This window comes from Larus michahellis, chromosome 4 (genome assembly GCF_964199755.1).
Source record: "Larus michahellis chromosome 4, bLarMic1.1, whole genome shotgun sequence".
Lineage (NCBI taxonomy): Eukaryota > Metazoa > Chordata > Aves > Charadriiformes > Laridae > Larus > Larus michahellis.
The window spans coordinates 5,146,833-5,160,838 of NC_133899.1; the positions used below are offsets into that span (position 1 = coordinate 5,146,833).

General features: G+C 43.1%; 1 long non-coding RNA gene across 1 annotated transcript in view; it reads left to right on the forward strand.

Moving 5' to 3' along the window:
• The first annotated feature begins 11,314 nt into the window (after nt 1-11,314).
• The window catches only part of LOC141743138 (uncharacterized), a 61,182-nt gene continuing 58,490 nt past the window's right edge, over nt 11,315-14,006 (forward strand). The window contains exon 1 of the long non-coding RNA XR_012586960.1: nt 11,315-11,431. This is a non-coding gene — a long non-coding RNA (uncharacterized LOC141743138). The remainder of the gene's footprint in view (nt 11,432-14,006) is intronic.

Sequence of the window (14,006 nt, forward strand, 5' to 3'; positions counted from 1 at the left end):
TGCTAAGCAGGTCTAATTTAGTCTGTTTGTAGTATTTGTTATGATGAACAGCTAAAACATTTCAGAGCTTTATGAGTATTTGTCTTTCTCCTGAAAGTGTGAAACACTTCTGAGTCTGAAGCTGCTCAGTTTAGGCATCGTTCCCTGGGTAGGGGAGGATGGCAGACGCCCGTGAGACGCAACAAGTGAAAGTGTGGGAATAACTGAGGCAGACCAAGGGCAAAGGCAATAGCTATTTAATGCGGCTGAGCACTTTATGCAGACTTTAAAAGAACAGTAGTGTTATTGATAATTATTTATATTATATGACTATTTATATTTTTGCAATATCTGTTTGAACTTGACAGCCATTCAGAGTTCCCTGCTTTGTCCTGAGACCTATTTTGGGGAAGATGGGGGAGCAGGCAAGAGCACTTTGTAGCCTTGCTGCTAGGTCTCAGACATGGAAAACATGGACTTCAGTGTCCCATTTATGTTAAACAGCATTTCAACTGAATAGAGTGGTGCCGTGGGCTTGTCTGAGACTCCTCTCCAAGGCTGATGATGGGACTCCACTTGAAATTTTATACTCTTTGAAAAGGACGTGCTTGCCTTCCTGTAGGGAAGGAACTGGCTGAAGTATTGCTAAGACTGCTGTCTTGTCCGACTGCATTTCATGTCGCTGTGGTTTGACTGCCTGAATTCAGAAAGCACGCCAGGATCTAAATGATCTGAAGGGGAATAACTTCCTTTTCCCGTTTAGGGACAATTCTCTCTCAGACATCTGCAGAATCACTACCCACTCCTTAACTTTATTTACAAGTGATCCCATGTTTATACAGTATTTAGACTTGAAATTCTCCTAAGGGGAAAAAAAAAAGCACATCATTTCAGGGCTCCCAGGATGTTGCTCTTTTTAGGAACTTCTCTTGGATTAAATGGTTTCATGGGCAGCTTCTGACAAAGAAAAGTACTTATCCCACAGTTTTGCATCAAGATCTGAATATGAGGTTCTGAGGCAACGGTTGAGCTCTGTCATGCAAGTGGTTGGTACATGCCCCCTCGGATGATTACTGCTGTTAGAACCTGAAACTCGGCCTCATAAATAGAAACCAGCATTTCCGAGTGGAGCGATGCCTGGTGGTGGCAGGCCTTGTTCCAGGAGCAGAGTTCGCAGGGATGAGTGATTCCCTCTGAGCTGACTCCATTCCCTCTGGGGTGAATGGAGAGGATTAAGTGCCTCAGAATGAGATTCAAAGCAGGCAGCGAGTAAAGCAGGGAACACTTAAGCCTGCCTTAGGAAATACTAAAGAGAGGGGTGTATTTGAAATCCTCCATATATCCTGGGTTTAGCATTGACCCACATCCATGAGATAGGAGGTGCTGTGAAAATGGGATTCAGAGCCCATAACCCCTTTCCAGAATTAATTTGTCACTTTGTGTAAAAGACTTCTGCTTGCTGTTGGTGCCAGAGTCAGAAGCCAGATGGAGCGGGAAGTAGAGGCAGTAACTGCAGCCACATTTTATAGAAGCTTAGTAGCTAAAACACATGCCTGGGGAGCTGGAAACCTGTGTCTGAGTTCCTCCTCGGGTTTGAGGATGCAAAACCACGTCTTTCTGTTTCCAGGAGGGTACACATTAACCTCAGGAGCCACTTTCCCTTCCTCCTTTTGGAGTAACAGTGCAGCAGAGATTCGTGGGGCCAGAGATGGAGAAGGGAAACAAGGCAAGGGGTGGCAAATAGATATGAACATCACGATCCCTTCTTTAGTGACCTGCAAAGTGAGGAGCCTCAGCTGCTTGTAAGGACACTTAGCTATATGCTTCACTTACCTCTGTCATGTAAGGAGGGATACAGCAGGTCTAAAGGTAAGAGGAAACTGTGCTTTGATCATGAAGAAAATTTATTTCAGGCTACATGAGAGAAGCTATGGGGCGAGAGGGAGAAGGTGGTGGAGAGGAGCCAGACAGGGCAGCTGCAGGCACCATGAATGTGCTCTCGTTACCCAGCTCTCATCTTGCACTAGGAAAGCCTTTGGATGAAACACTTAAAACAGCAGCCTCTAGCTATTAGCTGAAGTTTTTATTAATTTCCATGTATGTGCCCTTGCAGAAGGTTGAATTTCTTTCTATCTGTCTCCTTCAGCCCCAGTGTCCTCCAGCCCTCTCCCTATATTCTGTGCCGGCAGCGCTTCCCAACATGTGTCTTTAGGGAATATAACCCACATACTTCTCCTTGTGTCTGTATCATTAATGTGAAAATTCAGCAGGACCCATGATTTTTAGTCTCCCACCTCCTCTCATGATTGCCTTTAGTCAGGCAAATCAGTGCCACTTCAAAGCTCTCCTCTTTCTCCAGCATCCAGAACACCTTATACCTGCTGCTTTAAAGACACTGAGATAAAAAAAATCAGCTGCGTTTCCTCTCCTTACTTAAACTATTGCTTTTGGGGCTTTGTTTAAAAAAAAACACATCAGGCTAGTTTGGCATGAGCTATTTTTAGCAAATCTTAGTTGCATTTTCTGTTTTCTACTCACCAAAATGTTTTTTTCCACCATGATTGGCTCTGAAGCTCATGCGGTGGCTGTACCAGTAACAGGGAACCTTTTTGGTCCGCTGTGACAAATACGTATATTTTTTTAAGCATAGTAATGCTTTCTCCCTGGTGGCATCCCAAATCACTCCACATGCCAAACTTGACTGAACGACCAATGGCTTGCCACCCTGGGTTAAATAAAAATGCCTACTGTTGCCTCCGTGATATTTTATTTGCTATTCTCTGGTCACACGGGTCTCGTATCGGTTTGAGCAGTTTATTGCCGGACCTGCATTTTGTTTTGTCGTTTCCCTCAGAAGTCTGCGATGGAAATTTTCTAGTCCCCCTCCCGTGGATGCGTTAAGCTTTTTTCTTTAAAGGAATCTTAAAAATGCAAACAAAGAGTAATGGGTAAAAATAAAGCCTTTTGGTCTTCTTGAGTGAAGGGATTTTTTTCCTTTCAACATACTGATATGAGGAGGTTAATGTGTCACTATAAAAGAAATGTGGCACTCTGCTGTTCTCTCGCAGAATACATTACTTAAATTCTCACTATGAATTTACATCTTTTTTCCTGAAATGTAGTTTGGCACTTAGTAGGAAATGAATCTTAAATATTTTGAAAGTATAATTTAACATCTCAGCAAAACCCTGGGCTGTGAATTGTGCTTTATAGAAACTTTAAGGGCTAGCTGAAGCTGACTTTAAAAAGAATAGAGAATTACATCTTTAGGTGGTGCTTTAGCTGCAGCTGAGTCTCCTACAGGTTTTAGTTACCTTGTTTATCCAATTGTATACCTGCGATATGCTCTTTAGAGATTTCTTTTTGGATTATTTTTATTCTGAATGACTTTTCTTTCTTTGTTTAAATATCATGTATACATATACATATACATACACATACATGTAAAAAGTTATATGCTGCCTAAAATTGATTTTTAACTAAACCACAGCAAAAATTGAGAAAAAAATCCCAACACGATACTCTAGAAAGACAGAGAGATTTGTATGATTTATAATTGTTTGTCTACCTGGAGACGCATCTAAACTGTGCAGGTCAACTCTGTAAGACGTGAGACAGAACTGGTGTTGAACTCATCATTCTCTGCTGCTCCCATCCAATTTGTTAGGAATAATCTGCCCTTCTGCTTATATCAGTTTTACACCAGTGTAAATTGATGCTCACATTGATCAATTCTGTTTTGCATGGATTTAAAACAGAAATTAGGGTTCCTCTGAGTATACAGATGGGAAGCCCAAAATATTCACAGAGGCAAAAAAGTATTTTGGAAAGGCATAGAGTTTATAGAGCTGTTACTGGATGTCCTGAAGCCATTGTTCAAGTGCACAAAAAAAGCCCCCTGCAAAACCACTCATTCATCTTTTATTTCTTTTTACAGTGAAATAATATCAGCTTGTCCTAGGGCTCGACGGCTTCTGATGGACTTAAATGCAGTGCAGCAGTACAGCACTGGTAACACTGGGGGATCCCAGGGAAGCGGGAGACTCCCTGAACTTGGCAGGGTTACCTGAGTGGGGGCTCTCCTGCACGTGGGGCTTGCTTGATGGTTGGTGCCTGGCATTAAATGGGATTATTATGTTTCCTCCTGAAGGCCTGATCCAATATCCATTAAGACAATGGAAATCTTTCTTCCAGCCTCAACGAATGCCATTTCAGTTCTTGGAGATGTGCCTTTTTGAAACTCGGGTTTTGCTAGTGTATCGGGCATGCACTGGAAGGGGTTGTATATTAGTAACCTGCCCTCTGGACTAATTCATTGTTTTACTTTGCAATTCATTAACATCTTAAGGGTCATCCAGGTCTTGTTTGCAAGCAAGAAAGAAAAAGAGCCTGAAAACATACAAGAATGTTCATTTTGTAAGACTGAAATCAATGTGTGCATGTAACTGCTGGTAGTGGTGCTGGTTCATACCAATGCGCATTTACCCTTAAATCCAGTTAGAATATGTTACATAGATTAATTACACATTATACAAAGGATCCTGTTATTTTTCGTTGTTTTCAGTATCATCTTCTTATGGGAAATGCTGAATAGGATCATCTGACTGTCCTACACTGTAGCATCTCTTATTCTATAAGATAACCTCCTCTTGTTTTTCTTTTCCTGTTATAAAAATATATTAATCTTCGATGCCTCCTTTTACTGAAGCTCCACCTATTTTCATCATCTTCCTTTTTTTGTCACTTCCCTGGTTTCTGCCTGTTTTTGCAGTTTCTTTTTTTGAAACAAGAATGCCCAAATTAAGCACGCGGCATATACAAGGTTACTGAGAGTCTTGTACTTCTTTTTCACAGTCTTGCCCCTGGGTTGGCCTGCGTACGCTGACTCAGGAAGTTTTCCTTTCAGAGTATGGCTGTGCCTCTATTTATTTCTTCTAATCAGACTGAGTCAAGCATATGCTCCCTTCTGCTGGAACTCTCTCCTCTCTAAAATTGTTTTGGCTGAGGGCTTTATTAAGTTTTTAGATCTATGCTGCTCGCCCTCTTGTCCAAATCTGCTTTTGGGCTTTTGTTTTTTATGCTTGTCTCCCACCAGTCCTTTTAAAATGAGTAAGTGTCAGAGCTATGTGATTTATTTTTATTCTTGCCATCAGATTCTGCTAACAGAATGACCTATTCGAGAACATGTTCCTTTGCTCCACTTTCTTTTCTTTCCCACCGTAAGAAATAAATGCTTACGAGAAAGTTTGGAGATTTGACACTAGGAGCAAGAGGGAAGTAGGGGATCCAAGAGTCCCCGGATCAGAAGAGGAGACACATCCAAAAGAACTGAATTTCAGGAGCAGACTGATTTCTGAGGCTATTTTTCAGCTAAAGAAACAAAAGAAAAGCTGGGGGTGGAGGGAAGGAAAGGGGCTGGAGGGAAATGAGAGAAGTGTAGAGGGCAAGAAAAGTCTTTGTGTTTAGGATAGAGTTTTGAGCTTAATTTAAATGATAATTGGAAGCAGGATGCAATGGGGAAAAGCAGACAATGAAAATATAACAAAAGACTAACCAGGCTAAATGTGAAGAGACATGAACAAGTTCTTTTAAAAACCAAAGGCAGAGACGGTGTACGCTTGGAAAGGCCATTCCTCCAGCAATTCTGGTAGTTCAAAAAAGTTCTGTTCGAAATCAGAATAAAACCAATGAGCATATGAGAATTCCTAGAAAATCCTGGATAAATCAAACTATATTAGCTTGATGATGCAGTGCAACAGGGAGCAGTCAGCTGCCCGGCTGTAGGAAGCAACCTGGGCCGGCAGGGGAGGGTCGGACCCCGAAGTCTGACAACGCCGGTCTGAGTCAAGGCACCCAGGATTTGGAGGCTCGAAGATTCAGGCTCCTGCAGGACCTGTGTTCGGCTCCTTCTGGAAACAAGACCTCCAGGCTGCCCAGGTGAGCTGGGATGCCTGCACAGGACCTTTTGCGGGCGGGGAGCTGCTCTCATGTTGCCAGACCCGGCCCTTTGGCACCTCAGCACTCAGCCAAAGTCAGGCAGAAAGGAACCGAACCCCCATGCATTTATATGAAACCTAATTTATTTTGGCAAATGGATGTTTTCTGATGGGGGGCGGGGGGAAGTGGGGGAAGTTCTGATTAATTTCCAATCAAAATCTTGTCCTATTATATTTTCTTCTGACTGGTGCAGCAGAAATCAGGAATGTGAGAAAGGGGGCGGTGATACGGGATGCTGCTCCTCACTGTCTGCAGACCATGACGATTACTGAACTGCGCTTTCTTATGCCATGAAAAGATAATGGGCTTAATTTAATGAATTTTTTGAGCTCAAACCAAAAGATAATGGGCTTAATTTCATGAATTTTTGAGCTCAAACCACCCAGTAGTAGAGAATTAGTTTATTGCAAACCCAGGACTCAGAAATCTCAGTCCTCTCTACTTAACTTTAGTAACCTGCGTGCACCTGTGATCTGGAAGAATTTTATTATACTAAAGGGGCAGTTGTCAGAGATGGGAGCTTAATTTGCCTCTCCATCTGCATAAACAAATGCCTGTGCATGGTCTTTGATATCCATATGCAAGTAGTAACTATTCACATGCAAGATATTTGAGTAAAATTCTCCAAAACACTAACAGATTACAGCTGTAATTCAGTTTGTCATGTCCATGCTACGGGCAGCTTTGATGGTTTCTCTATTGATATCGGTGGAAGCACTCACTGGCTGAGTACTCACCAATGTGAGTTGAGGTTGTGCGCTCAGCCCCGTTGCCAGCAAATATACCACAAAGCTCTTTTTCCTTCTCTAGGGTTTAATTTTGATGTCCTGGATGTCCTGCCTTCTGAAGCACATCACAGTATGTCGAGAATCAGCAAAGGGAGAAGTACAGAACACAGGTAGACAGCGATTCGCCGGACTGCTGTTTCGTATGCAGTTCCTGAGCCAAATCTGGCCACCTGCATTTTGCTCAGCATTTTGGCTTGTGAATAGAGAATATTTGCAGCTGGGTAATTAAATCTATTTGTACTTATCTGCATATGCATATTTTTCAGGTAGAAGTTGAACATCCATCTTGCAAAATGTAACCTTTGATGTATAGAGGAGATAGCAATAGTTATTAAAATAATCGTTATTTCCATATCAAAATGCAGTTTTCCTCAAAGTTTTCTCTCCAATTTTTGAAAATTTTTAATGGAAAATTTGCCCCAGCTATTTTCAGCAAAAGGATAAGCAACCAGTGGCTAGAAGGAAACACATCTCTGAAATGCGTATGTGCAGACACATAGCAACTTATCACCCATCTAGTGTTCCCACAGTCTTGGGGTTTTAATACTTGGCAACAGATAAACTGTGATGTTCCCCTGACACTTTCTTTTGAATTCTAGCCAATTATATTTTCTCCTTCTTTTCTTTTTTTTTGGATAAATATAATAGACACTAAATTTTGAGAGCATTCACAACTGCACAACTGCAAAGACACTATTCTCTAAAGTGACTCTAAGATGTGTGGTACAGAGGAAATCAGCTACGATGATCTAATGAACCTAAAATCTGTAAATCTATTAAACTGTGAACAATAGAAAACTCAGCACTGGGCAGCTGTTTGCGTGAGCTGTTATATAAAAGTATCTCTGTTAATGGGCATCATTCTCAAATGGGAAACACACTTGTTAGCAATGCAGGAAATTCAATTCTGAAACCAGTCACGCTATATTAGGCGATCTATAACAATAGCAGCAACCAGAAGAGCCATTTTATACTATGTTTTGACAGAGTTTTAATTCACAGTTGATTTATAACATGATCATGGAGACCTGAAAGTCCATGCAGTGGGTTTCAGCCTGGGGAGAACTTTGCTTTTAATACTTTACATTAAATATAGTTTATTGTTGGCCCATTCTAAAGGTATAGAGCAGCAAGGACAAAATAAAACAAAAGTTGGTGTCTTTTGGCAGTTTTGTGGCAGTTCTGAGCATCTTCTGAGCAGGGATCACAAATTACATCCTACTGACAAGCTGAACTATTGTAAAATATATATGAATGAATTGAGGGGAGTTTTGGTTTTGGCGTTTTCTGTCTTTGTTTTTCAAGGATTTTTTTTTTAAGGATTTACAGTTTAAACCCATGAGTAGTGTTTATGCCTCTTTCGAAGCTTGAAATGTGTCAGCTCAACACAGGCAATAATTTATAAAGCAATCTCACCACTTTTGTACCTCTCTGCCCCTTTCTTCCCAAGAGCCCAGATGTTGGGATCACAGTGAGCAGCACCTTGGTGTAGTCCCCAGTGCCTCTCAGGCTGTCCCATGCCCACTTGGAGCACCATGTGGATGCTTAGAAATACTGTGAGGGTATCACGTAAGCACATAGAGCATCCAGGAAGCCCTCAAAAGGCACCCCGCTGAGTGGATTCTCTGCAGACCCTACTAATGTCTCTCCTTTCTTTACCCCACCAGCCCTATAGCACTGTGCTGACCATGGGCTGCCCTCCCACTACCCTTTGTCTGTCAACAGTCATCTCCCATCACCAGCTGGAGCACGATGACAGCCCTTTGCTTGGGAGCTAGAATGACAAAAAAACCTTTTCACAGACGCTTCTCCTGATGTCTGGGAGAAGCTTGATATCAGGTCCATGGAGCACCCAGATTAACCTGTGTATCTGCCAGAAAGGCATCAGGTGCTACCTGAGATATGCAACTTCCAGCTGGTAACAGGCTGGTAACAGGGAGGGCAAGATAACTGATGACTGTTTTCATCCCGGTGATCTGGAAAAAGTGACGGAAGCAGTATTGTCCATCACGCGCCCTGCTTTACTACGCTCCCTTTACTCTCTTATTAGAAGCCAAAACTTCTAGAAGTTAAAACCCCCCAGTACATCAACTCCATTTACATCCCCGGTGATCCATGGGGCTCTGATTTTTATATTTATGACCAACTGTTTAAAGTCCATTGCTGTTTTGTTTTTAGTGCTTGACCATGGCTGGACTGTCCATTACTGAGGCAATCACTTAGTTATTTGTATTCAGTGAGCAGCACAGGTTAGAGGATGAAGAGATTGCTTTTGGCATTTACCGGTTGTGAAGTTTCTCCACGATAAATACTTGATTCTAAAGTAAATTTATAATCTTCATTCTTTTGCCACCACAAATAAGAGTTCTACAGATTTTTTCCATTAATTACTATTTTTCATTTTTAGATGTAGATCTAAACATTTAGAATATCGCTTATGAAAGCCCAAGGAATGAATATGAATGGATGACTAATCCTAGTAAACATGCAATTCGCAGCATAGGAGTTGTATCAGCAAATGCAAGTTAGGCAGCCTCTTAGTACCTGTGCCAGAAAAATGCTGCTGCTGTACCTTCCAGGCATGGTGGTGAGCAAATTGTAGAGTCACAGATCCAAAAAGCTGACACAGGCTTCAGCAGTACGGAAAGGCTCAGGATTCGAAAGGTTTGCCAATGCCCTGTGGAAAGGGTAAGCTCACAGCACAGACCGTACCCTTCGTGTAAGGTGTAAGGGCAGCTGCAGGGAAGACCCCAAGCACTGAATTTTAGCTCTTTGCCTCTGTACCCACATTTTCTTCTAGCCTTTCACCACTGATGTAGAGGTGCATCCATTTATCAACTGTGTGAGAGGATTTGGTTTTGAACCCCAATGTAGTGGTGACAACAGCATAGCTGGTAAGGAAGGGAAAGCTACAGTTATTTCTGGAGCCCTGACTCCGAGCTGCAGCTCTGCCTTGGTCTGCTCCAGGATTGCCAGAGCTCCCCACAGCCAAATGGTCCGCCCAGAAAGGGACCCCTGCTGCCCCCAGAAAAGTAACCAGGGGGTGAAAGGCAGCATCGCCCCTTTCTGTGCAATAGCTTTGAGCTGAAGCACCCTGCTGGAAACCAGGGATCCTTCTTCCTCCCCCACCGGCATTCTGGATTCAAGGTGGATAAGAGGGTGAGATGTCCCAGTCTGAGAATATTTCTACATTTCAAGTGAAATCAGCTGAAATAAGGAGCTACCTCGGAGGCAGGAACCGGAGTCTGGCAGCCTGGAGGAGGGGGAGAGAATCATGGGTTTGGTCCCTAGCTGCATAACCAAAAAGTCGCTTCTCACTTTTTCTTGTTTCACTCCCTGAAAGCTGTGTAGAAGGATTGAGAGCTGCCTGAGCAGCCCGTGGTATTCTTGCTGTAGCTTGAAATTCATCTAAATATTGACTCTTTCAGAGGAGGTTTGATGGAGAAAGGCAGTATCTTAGACCAGAGTATTTGCACTAAACCCCTTGAAGATCAATGAGCCAGAGTGATCAGACAATTCCAGTTGCTTTTGGGGACTGCATTTATCTTACAAGCCAGCCTTAAAATTTGGATTTCATACATTATTCAATGTCCAGATGCACCCAGTCTTTATGTATTCCTTCTTGCTTGTAAAGTCTCTTCATTGCTTTTATTGCCCCTGTAGTAATAAAGCTAGCGTTTTGATATACACAGTAGGACCTCCAAAGCTGTACGTATTTAGCAAACGTTTTGGATCAAGTCAGTTTGGTGTAAAACAAACGCTGACAATTCCAAATGGAAACGTCTCTCCTGCAGGAGCTCCAGCAGTTAGGAAATTAGACTTAAAAGCTGCCATATTGTGTAACACAGAGGAGCCTTTTAACCCTGGGACACCTCTTCTGTGGTGTCATTTCTACCCACGTTGCAACAAGTATTTTTCTCTAACTTAAAATGGTGGCTTGCAAACTGTCAGGCTGCGTATACACACAGCACAGGGCTCCATGATTTTTTCCCTCTGCTTGTCTCTCTGGTGGATCGCAGCTTTAGGGCAAATATACGAAATTATTAGCCTACATAGTCATATGATGCATGTATGTATATGTTTAAATATAGAAATACATATATATACACACATACCCATATTTCTGTTAGTATTCAATACCAAAACTTCACATTTATAAGCTGTGAGAGGCTCCCTAAGCTGATCACAAGGTCGAGGGGATCTGCCTGCTCATGAGGTGCCGCAGGCACCAAAAGATCCTCAACCGTTGGAGAAAAAAATTCAGAAGGATCCATCAAGGAAACGAGAGAGGTTTGTAAACCCATCTCCTCTCTGCCCACTGCATCCTCCAAAAGTGGGACCTCTCCTCCGGGTTACTCTCACTGCGGCCAATCTCGGTGCCATTGGGGCTGGATCAGACCTTACACTTAGGAAAAGGCTCTGCAGGTGTGTGATTGCTGCAGCCTGTGTGGCTGCTCTCAGTGGTGTCCCCAGCTGCGCCTCAGCCCCTCGTTTGCTCTGACCACCTCCCACCTCCCACACCTGCAGCTTCCCCCACCCCAGCACATATTGCTGCTCTCAGTAGGAAATAGTTTTCTTTACTCTGCCCAAGGCAGGATATGCACCCTTCAGCTCTCCAAATAGTCACATCCTCACGTCGGAGCAAGATTTGCAGTTCCCTGTCTCAGGTAACGATAGCTACGCAGGGGTGCTGGGATGGGGAGTGGCACAAGGGTCTGGCTTTTCTCCTTTCTTGATGGTGGTGACTATGCTTTGGTCCATTTTCTGTAATAAACACACATAGCTCTTGTATTCCTCTTGCTGATGCTTTAATTTTATATTCCTCTGGAGTAATGCAGTCCCAAAGGTTTTGAAAGCTTGAACCTGAACTCTCAATATCCATGCTATGTGTAACTAGAAAAAGGAGGAGATAGAGGGGAAGAGCAGTTATGCCGGCTCTCAGATGTGGTTTTGTGAGCTCAGGCTTTTGATAGAGTTTCTCTGTATTTACAGTGGTGTAATTAAGAACAGGTACATGGTCCGCTGTGGTAAGCAGACTAGGAAGACATGACCCATGAAAAGAGGCCCCAGAATTTCTACTGTGCAATTTCGGCTGTGTTTTATTCATTTGCTGTTATCTTGTGATGATTCTTTTTTGTGTTTTCTTTGTTTTCTCCCTGCAGCTTGTTTATTTGCCAACGCCTGGGAATTTTGCTTTTACAAGGTGTTTACAGTGTTTGCTTTAAGGCACATATTTAAGTATCTGAAACACTTTGGGTTTTTAATGTTTGAGGTAAATACAGTATTACTCTGCCATGTGCAACATGTAAATATCTATGGCATAATCATTTTTAAGTAATCGGAGCTGAAGTCCCATTCCCCCAAACACGTGCTGCTTTCAAAAAAGGTAGATTAGGCTTAAAAATAGAATGGCTGTGTAATGAACACGCGGAAGTAAAAATTCCCTTCTCCCAAGGCATCAGCTTAAGTCTGTCCAGATTGCATTAATGCCCAGGTGGGCTGTGTCCGGGTGCTGCGCTGCTTAGCTGTGGTGGGTATTTGCTGGGTACGGTGTGAGGGAAGAGGCTCAGGAGACTCAGATTGAATTCTTTGCTCTGCTACAATCTGCTGTAATTCTCTGTGTGCCTCCGTTCAGCCGGAAGGACTTCACCATTCCTTCACTGTTCCTCATGAAAGTTGAGATAAATGCACTGAAAACTGTGGAAGTCTGAAAGAGGAGGTAGCAGGGCTGTGTCAGCAGAGGTGTATTCTGTTGTGCTAATCGTTTGCTGCTGAAGTCTGCAGAGAGGAGGGAGGCTTTATGCTGAATGAGTGTGACAGGGTCACACAGGACTTCGTATGCCACAGGGACAAAGTTTCAGAAAAGAGTTTCAGTTTTTTGTCAACAGTCTCTGCAGCTGAAATTCAAACAAGATTGTTTAAAGAGCTCCAACAGTGCCATACAGATGGCCGTCTTGGGGGAGCAGGGTGGTTGTTAGACCATCACCAGTGTAAGCTTATTGACCACAAAGTTGTGTAGACAATAAGCACAGAAAATGTAAGCGTGAAACTGAAAAACCTTTGGAAAGCATCTTTGTGAACGCGATGGTTCTTGGAGGATGTTTCCCACCTCTCTATCGATCTGTTGATGTAAGTCACAATGACCGTCCTGCTCGGAAGAAAAGGATTGCTTCCCTGAGAACGTGTATTTGATAAAGATTGTAATCATCACTCTTTAACAACAGCAAAATCCACCCTCAACTTCACCACATGCAGCACATCTGAAAGTCCTGTATGGGAGGGGTGCATCCTTAGTTAATTGTTGCTCTCTGGATTATTAAGGTGTTGTCTCTACATCAAGCTTCGTTTCACTTAAGGGCCCCAGCTTGCCTTTTAGGCAGAGTTTGACGTAGGCAGGAACAGAGGGTGCTCAACGGCAGCCTCCAAAGAGGCACTCAGTAGGGTGGGAGATGCTGAACCGCAGCCCGCATTTCCCATACCGCTCCTTACCAGGCTGCTGCTGTATTTATAGCAGCCGTCTGTATTATGTGGTTGTTGCATTCTGCTGAGAATTACTTTGGCAGAGGAATGAGCTTCTGCCTCCGACTGGCATCGGTGCTCTGTTCCGGCTCACGTCGCAGCTCTGGGAGGGCGAGAACCCAATTGCAAAACCATCCGGGCTTCATTATTTATTAAAGCTGGGAAAAACAAGTTACCCAAGTCATAAATATGTGGGTAACGTCGGTTAATCCTGCAAAGGCAGTGCTCTTATCACAAAAAGTTCAAGCACAAATAAATTGTTTCTGGGACCAAGAACATATTTACAAATGTGACTGAAGCTACTGGCAGTATTAAGATGAAGCGAGGTTTAGATCACGAGATGAGCGATGCTGAGGATAGTCCTGAAATAGGCACCATTATTATTAGCGCTCAGTATGCTTAACAGAAGTAGTGTGGAACGGATTTAACGCAATGGCGTATGCAACGTAACGCAACGAAGCGTATGTTGCTGGGTAGTGATGCATTACATGTAATGAGTTGAACACATCTTTTGCGCTGCAGTTGTGCAACTGCTTGCCTGCTTTGGGGGATTGTTTTCCCAGTTTCTGTTTGGAAATGATTCACCCTCTTGAAACTGGGAGTTTGTGTTCGCTTCTGGAGACGGTTGCGCTGAACTAAGTCTGGTTTGCTTCTGTGCAGGCATATCATTAAGATCATTGGTATAAGAGCAGAGATTAAGACTACTCAAAACCAGGATTGTGT